We start from the raw sequence: 7500 nt of genomic DNA on the forward strand, positions 1-7500 counted from the left end.
ATACTACTACAACTACTATAACCCTCTACGACTTCTATTACACTACTACCACAAACATCGCCTCAACCACCGCCATCACAATCATCTTCCCTCGAGCAACACTACCACCACCACCATAAACTTATTCACCACCTCCACCATCATCACCAACCAACACCACCGCCACCGTCAATACCACCACCACCACTGCCACCGCCACCTCGGCCGCAGGCACCTCTACCTCCACCAGAAATATCTATCCACCAACCCACCAACCCACCAACCCACCAGCCAGCCAGCCAACAACGTCATACGTCACTCGAAGTTCTAAGCTGACCTTTCCCCGGCACCGCCAGTGACATATTTTCCAGGTAAGACGAATGTCAATTTTATATTTATATTATAAGGATTTGGCTCCGTGTTTATGGTTTTATATGCATATATTTGCAATTATATACGCGTGTGTGTATATATATATATATATATATATTTATATGTATGTGTGTGAGTTATATACCAGTGTGTTTACATGCATGGAGACGTATACATCCATGCATATACGCATAATATTTATAATCGGGTATTTACATCACAGTGTGTTTGTGTGTGTGTTTGTGCCATATATTAAGTAATACATACATATATATATATATATATATATATATATATATATATATATATATATATATATATATATATTATATATATATATATACGTATACTCACCCACGAATACCCGTCCAAATACGTGTAAATATGTGTGACTTCGATTGGATGGAGAGATAGATAGATAGATGAATGGATGGATGGATGGAGATATAGATAGATAGATAGATAGATAGATAGATAGATAGATAGATAGATAGATAGATAGATAGATAGATAGATAGATAGATAGATAGATAGATAGACAGATAGATAGATGGGTGGATAAAGGCGAAGACGAAACTACATACATATATGCATGCATGTATTATATGAATATTTTTCTGTACAGGAATGTGTGTGCGTGTATTCACACACACTCACACACACACTCACACACACTCACACACACACACACTCACATACATACTAACTAAATATACACAGGCATGTATATGTAAATATGTGTGCAGTGTGTGTATATATATGCATATATATATATATATGTGTGTGTGTGTGTGTGTGTGAGTGTGTGTGTGAGTGAGTGTGTGTGTGAGTGAGTGTGTGTGTGAGTGTGTGTGAATACACGCACACACATTCCTGTACAGAAAAATATTCATATAATACATTTTTATTTTTATTTTTATTTTCCCTTTTCTCTTTTTGTCTCTCTCCCCTTCTCCAAACACACAGAGACACACACACACACATGCACACACACACACACACACAAACACACACGGACACACAGAGACACACACACACACACCTCCACAAAACGATCATACAAAGTAGAAGAGTTCTTAGACCCCAAATGGCATTTGACCATCCTCAAAATCATAAAAGGTGTAATTTTTGGCCTGCCTACCCACCAACACACACTCAGTGACACTAAAATGGACAAAGGCTAAAATTCTTAGAACTCCCTTGGGGGTCCAGCAGGCCAAAGGAAATCCTTCTTCTTCTTCCCCTCTTTTTCTTTAGCCTCAGATACAAACACACACACACACACATACACACATGTTCTCTCTCTCACTTCCTCCTCATCCACTTCACCCTCTTGTGCTGTCGTGTTCCTCCCCACCACTACGAAACTCTATAAAATGATTAAAATTCCCCACAAAGGAATTATTTTGATTTGAAAACCCCACTAGAATGGGAGAAAGCGCTAATGATCTGAATGATATGATATATATATGTAAAAAATGTAATATAAATAAATATCTGTAAATATGAACCATCCGATCTTCTGATTACCTCATTTCTTCTAAGAGAGAGAGAGAGAGAGAGAGAGAGAGATGTGTGTGTGTGTTTGTATAGATAGATAGATAGGTAGATATGTATATGTATATGTATATATGTATGAATATATGTATGTATGTATGTATGTATGTATGTATGTATGTACGAGGGACGTTCAATAAGTAATCCCCCTGACCCACTTGCAGTTGTTTGATCTAGCTGAAATTTTGCATGTGCAATTATTTATATCTCTATAGAGTAAGTGGCAAATTACAGCTCTGACCTAATTGTGGTTTCTGATTTACAAGTGTTTGAACTGAGTCAAGTGTGAAATGGAGCCTGTTGAGTGTCGAGCAGTGATCCGGTTTTTGTATTTGAAAGGACGCACACCACGGGAGACTTTTGCTGAAATGAAATTAACTTATGGTGATGATGCCCTATCATAGGACCTTGTAAAACTCTGGCATCGTGAATTCAAACATGGTCGGAACTCTGTGGAAACAGCTCCCAGATCTGGTCGCCTCCTTTCTGCCATTGATGAGACATCTGTCCGTCAAGTTGGGGCTGCCATTTTGGAAGATCGACGCATAACAATTCGCCAAATAGCCCATCAGGTCAAGATTAGTACCGGGTCTGTGGAAACTATCATTCATGACCATTTGCATGTGTAAAAGGTGTCTGCCAGATGGATTCCCAGGTTGCTCACACCTTTCCAGAAGCAAGAACGCGTCGAGTGCTCGAGGATAAATTTGGAGATGTGCAAGAAGATGAGTCAAAAGTTTTCAAAAGACTTATTACACAGGATGAAAGCTGAGTTCATCACTATGATCCAGATACCAAAGTCCAGTCAATGCAGTGGAAGCACCGTGACTCACCTCCTCCAAAGAAGGCAAGGGTGCAGCCATTCGCTGGCAAGGTCATGCTCACAGTCTTCTGGGACCAGGACGGAGTAGTGATGACAGATTTCCTGGCAAAGGGTACCACAGTTACAGAAGCCTATTATGCTTCACTTTTGAGGAAATTAAGAGAAGTTATCAAAATCAAGAGGCGGGGCAAGATCAGCAAATGCATTCTCCTCCTGCAGGACAACGCTCCGGTCCACAACTCGCGTGTCGCCAGAACAGAAGCACAGGCGTGCGGCTATGAACTCCTCCCCCATCCCCCTACTCTCCTGACCTTGCACCCTCTGATTTTCACCTCTACCCATCCATGAAGTTGTTTTTGAAAGGAAAGCGTTTCCCAGATGATGCAGCCTTGATTTCTGAAGTCACGTCGTGGTTGGAGGACCAAGCTGAGCTCTTCTACAAAAACGGTCTCCAGAGCTGCATTAAACGATGGGAGAAATGCGTAACTCTGGGTGATTCCTATGTAGAAAAATACTAATAACTGTGCTAAGTTTCGTTGCTCTACTGCTATGGGAAGTGGGTCAGGGGCATTACTTATTGAACGGCCCTCGTATGTATGTATGCATTCATGTATGTATGTATGTATATGTAGATCCGTATATGTATATGTGTATGTCCGCCCGCGCTTCTGAGCGTGTGTCACCAAACGAAGAAATATTTATTTTCAGGTCAAAGTAACTTCATATGATTTCATGCTGTGCTCGGGTGTACCCAACCCAAGTATTTATACACACACATGCCACACTATGCTTATACCAGTAGAAACTGCGAGGTAAATATTTATTTAAGTATATCTTTGTCATTTCCAACCTTGTTTTTGTTTGTTGTTTTTTTTCTTCCTTTTGTAATAGCAACTTTAGTGACTTCTTAAGCAAGGAAGCTCTGCCGCGGCCGAAGGTCCTTACATGCTTACCAGCCTGTTTTTGTTTATGAGCAATGCTTGACAAGTAGGCGTGAATGCTGGTTCTTCACATTTCGTTAAACGTCCTTTATTGTTGGCCTAAAAAATTATGAATGAATTAAATTTTCTGTCTTATGACGTAAATGGAGATATTTGTGTCAGGAGAAATACCCCGTGGCAGGAAATATAATGAGTCACAAATGTGAACAGAACCTCGTACCTCGTTGTCTGCTTGTGTCACCTGTCACTCAGCTAAATCGTGGTTTTACGTGTGTTTGTTGTCATTTTTCTATAGCTTTTTTTTTGTTTTTTTCGTTATCTTTTTACCTTTTACAGTCATTCCGCTACGGCCATGCTGGGGCACCGCCTTGAAGTAGTTTTAGTCGAACGAATCGATCCCAGTACTTATTTTTTTAAAGCTTGATACTTATTCTATCGGTCCATTTGACGAACCACTAACTTATGGGGACGTAAACACACCAGCACTGTTATCAAGCCGTAGTGGGGGACAAACACAAGCACGCACGCGCGCACACACACACACACACCACACACACACACAACATACACACATGTTCTCTCTCTCACTTCCTCCTCATCCACTTCACCCTCTTGTGCTGTCGTGTTCCTCCCCACCACTACGAAACTCTATAAAATGATTAAAAATTCCCCACAAAGGAATTATTTTGATTTGAAAACCCCACTAGAATGGGAGAAAGCGCTAATGATCTGAATGATATGATATTATATGTAAAAAATGTAATATAAATAAATATCTGTAAATATGAACCATCCGATCTTCTGATTACCTCATTTCTTCTAAGAGAGAGAGAGAGAGAGAGAGAGAGAGAGATGTGTGTGTGTGTTTGTATAGATAGATAGATAGGTAGATATGTATATGTATATGTATATATGTATGAATATATGTATGTATGTATGTATGTATGTATGTATGTATGTACGAGGGACGTTCAATAAGTAATCCCCCTGACCCACTTGCAGTTGTTTGATCTAGCTGAAATTTTGCATGTGCAATTATTTATATCTCTATAGAGTAAGTGGCAAATTACAGCTCTGACCTAATTGTGGTTTCTGATTTACAAGTGTTTGAACTGAGTCAAGTGTGAAATGGAGCCTGTTGAGTGTCGAGCAGTGATCCGGTTTTTGTATTTGAAAGGACGCACACCACGGGAGACTTTTGCTGAAATGAAATTAACTTATGGTGATGATGCCCTATCATAGGACCTTGTAAAACTCTGGCATCGTGAATTCAAACATGGTCGGAACTCTGTGGAAACAGCTCCCAGATCTGGTCGCCTCCTTTCTGCCATTGATGAGACATCTGTCCGTCAAGTTGTCAAGTTGGGGCTGCATTTTGGAAGATCGACGCATAACAATTCGCCAAATAGCCCATCAGGTCAAGATTAGTACCGGGTCTGTGGAAACTATCATTCATGACCATTTGCATGTGTAAAAGGTGTCTGCCAGATGGATTCCCAGGTTGCTCACACCTTTCCAGAAGCAAGAACGCGTCGAGTGCTCGAGGATAAATTTGGAGATGTGCCAAGAAGATGAGTCAAAAGTTTTCAAAAGACTTATTACACAGGATGAAAGCTGAGTTCATCACTATGATCCAGATACCAAAGTCCAGTCAATGCAGTGGAAGCACCGTGACTCACCTCCTCCAAAGAAGGCAAGGGTGCAGCCATTCGCTGGCAAGGTCATGCTCACAGTCTTCTGGGACCAGGACGGAGTAGTGATGACAGATTTCCTGGCAAAGGGTACCACAGTTACAGAAGCCTATTATGCTTCACTTTTGAGGAAATTAAGAGAAGTTATCAAAATCAAGAGGCGGGGCAAGATCAGCAAATGCATTCTCCTCCTGCAGGACAACGCTCCGGTCCACAACTCGCGTGTCGCCAGAACAGAAGCACAGGCGTGCGGCTATGAACTCCTCCCCCATCCCCCTACTCTCCTGACCTTGCACCCTCTGATTTTCACCTCTACCATCCATGAAGTTGTTTTTGAAAGGAAAGCGTTTCCCAGATGATGCAGCCTTGATTTCTGAAGTCACGTCGTGGTTGGAGGACCAAGCTGAGCTCTTCTACAAAAACGGTCTCCAGAGCTGCATTAAACGATGGGAGAAATGCGTAACTCTGGGTGATTCCTATGTAGAAAAATACTAATAACTGTGCTAAGTTTCGTTGCTCTACTGCTATGGGAAGTGGGTCAGGGGCATTACTTATTGAACGGCCCTCGTATGTATGTATGCATTCATGTATGTATGTATGTATATGTAGATCCGTATATGTATATGTGTATGTCCGCCCGCGCTTCTGAGCGTGTGTCACCAAACGAAGAAATATTTATTTTCAGGTCAAAGTAACTTCATATGATTTCATGCTGTGCTCGGGTGTACCCAACCCAAGTATTTATACACACACATGCCACACTATGCTTATACCAGTAGAAACTGCGAGGTAAATATTTATTTAAGTATATCTTTGTCATTTCCAACCTTGTTTTTGTTTGTTGTTTTTTTTCTTCCTTTTGTAATAGCAACTTTAGTGACTTCTTAAGCAAGGAAGCTCTGCCGCGGCCGAAGGTCCTTACATGCTTACCAGCCTGTTTTTGTTATGAGCAATGCTTGACAAGTAGGCGTGAATGCTGGTTCTTCACATTTCGTTAAACGTCCTTTATTGTTGGCCTAAAAAATTATGAATGAATTAAATTTTCTGTCTTATGACGTAAATGGAGATATTTGTGTCAGGAGAAATACCCCGTGGCAGAAATATAATGAGTCACAAATGTGAACAGAACCTCGTACCTCGTTGTCTGCTTGTGTCACCTGTCACTCAGCTAAATCGTGGTTTTACGTGTGTTTGTTGTCATTTTTCTATAGCTTTTTTTTTGTTTTTTTCGTTATCTTTTTACCTTTTACAGTCATTCCGCTACGGCCATGCTGGGGCACCGCCTTGAAGTAGTTTTAGTCGAACGAATCGATCCCAGTACTTATTTTTTTAAAGCTTGATACTTATTCTATCGGTCCATTTGACGAACCACTAACTTATGGGGACGTAAACACACCAGCACTGGTTATCAAGCCGTAGTGGGGGACAAACACAAGCACGCACGCGCGCACACACACACACACACACACACACACACACACACACACACACATGTAGCTATATTTATATACTTTCCGTCAATCAAATCCACTCGCAAGGCCTTGGTCAACCCAAGTCTATAGTTGAAGACACTTGCCTAAGGTACAACGCAGTGGGACTGAACCCGGGACCATGTGGTTGGGAAGCAAGCTTCTTATCACACAGCCATGCCTGCGTCTGTACAGGTATGGTTGTGTGGTAAAGAAACTTGCTTGGCAACCGCGTGATTTAGGGTTCAATTGCACCACGTGGCACCTTGGGCAAGTGTCTTTACTATAGCCTCGGACTATGCAAAATATGTGGTGGGGGGCGAGAGGGGGTGCCTTTGTAAAATGTCACCGTGTGAAAGGGATCGCTGAGTTATTAAAGGTTGGGACTTACTGGTTGATATGACGAATCTTTTGATGCTTAGATTTTGCTTGATTCAGTCATTGTATTGCGGCCTTGCTGGGGCACCACTTTGAAAGGTTTAGGCCAACAAATTTACCTCAGTAATCATTTTTCAAAGTTTCGTAATTATTGAATCAGTTCCTTGAGCCGAACCGCTAAGTTACAGAAACGTAAACAATCGATGAAACTGTGGACAAGCCTAAACACATAGCGGTTTCCAGCTATTAAATTCACTTACAAGGCATTAAGTTGGCCCACGAATATAGCA

At 41.3% G+C, this 7500-nt stretch overlaps 1 protein-coding gene across 2 annotated transcripts in view; it reads left to right on the top strand.

The window, feature by feature from the left end:
• The first annotated feature begins 67 nt into the window (after window positions 1–67).
• Window positions 68–7500, top strand: part of LOC115216602 (dual specificity protein kinase zak2-like) — a 30106-nt gene continuing 22673 nt past the window's right edge. Inside the window, exon 1 of one of the 2 annotated variants that reach the window (XM_036506929.1) lies at window positions 68–350. The gene's annotated coding sequence lies outside the window, so the exon portion shown is untranslated. Of the gene's footprint in view, window positions 351–6002; window positions 6153–7500 lie in introns of those variants that run through there. The other variant, XM_036506928.1, reaches the window with a different exon arrangement.

The sequence above is a fragment of the Octopus sinensis genome, linkage group LG10, assembly GCF_006345805.1.
Source record: "Octopus sinensis linkage group LG10, ASM634580v1, whole genome shotgun sequence".
NCBI classification, from domain to species: Eukaryota; Metazoa; Mollusca; class Cephalopoda; order Octopoda; family Octopodidae; genus Octopus; species Octopus sinensis.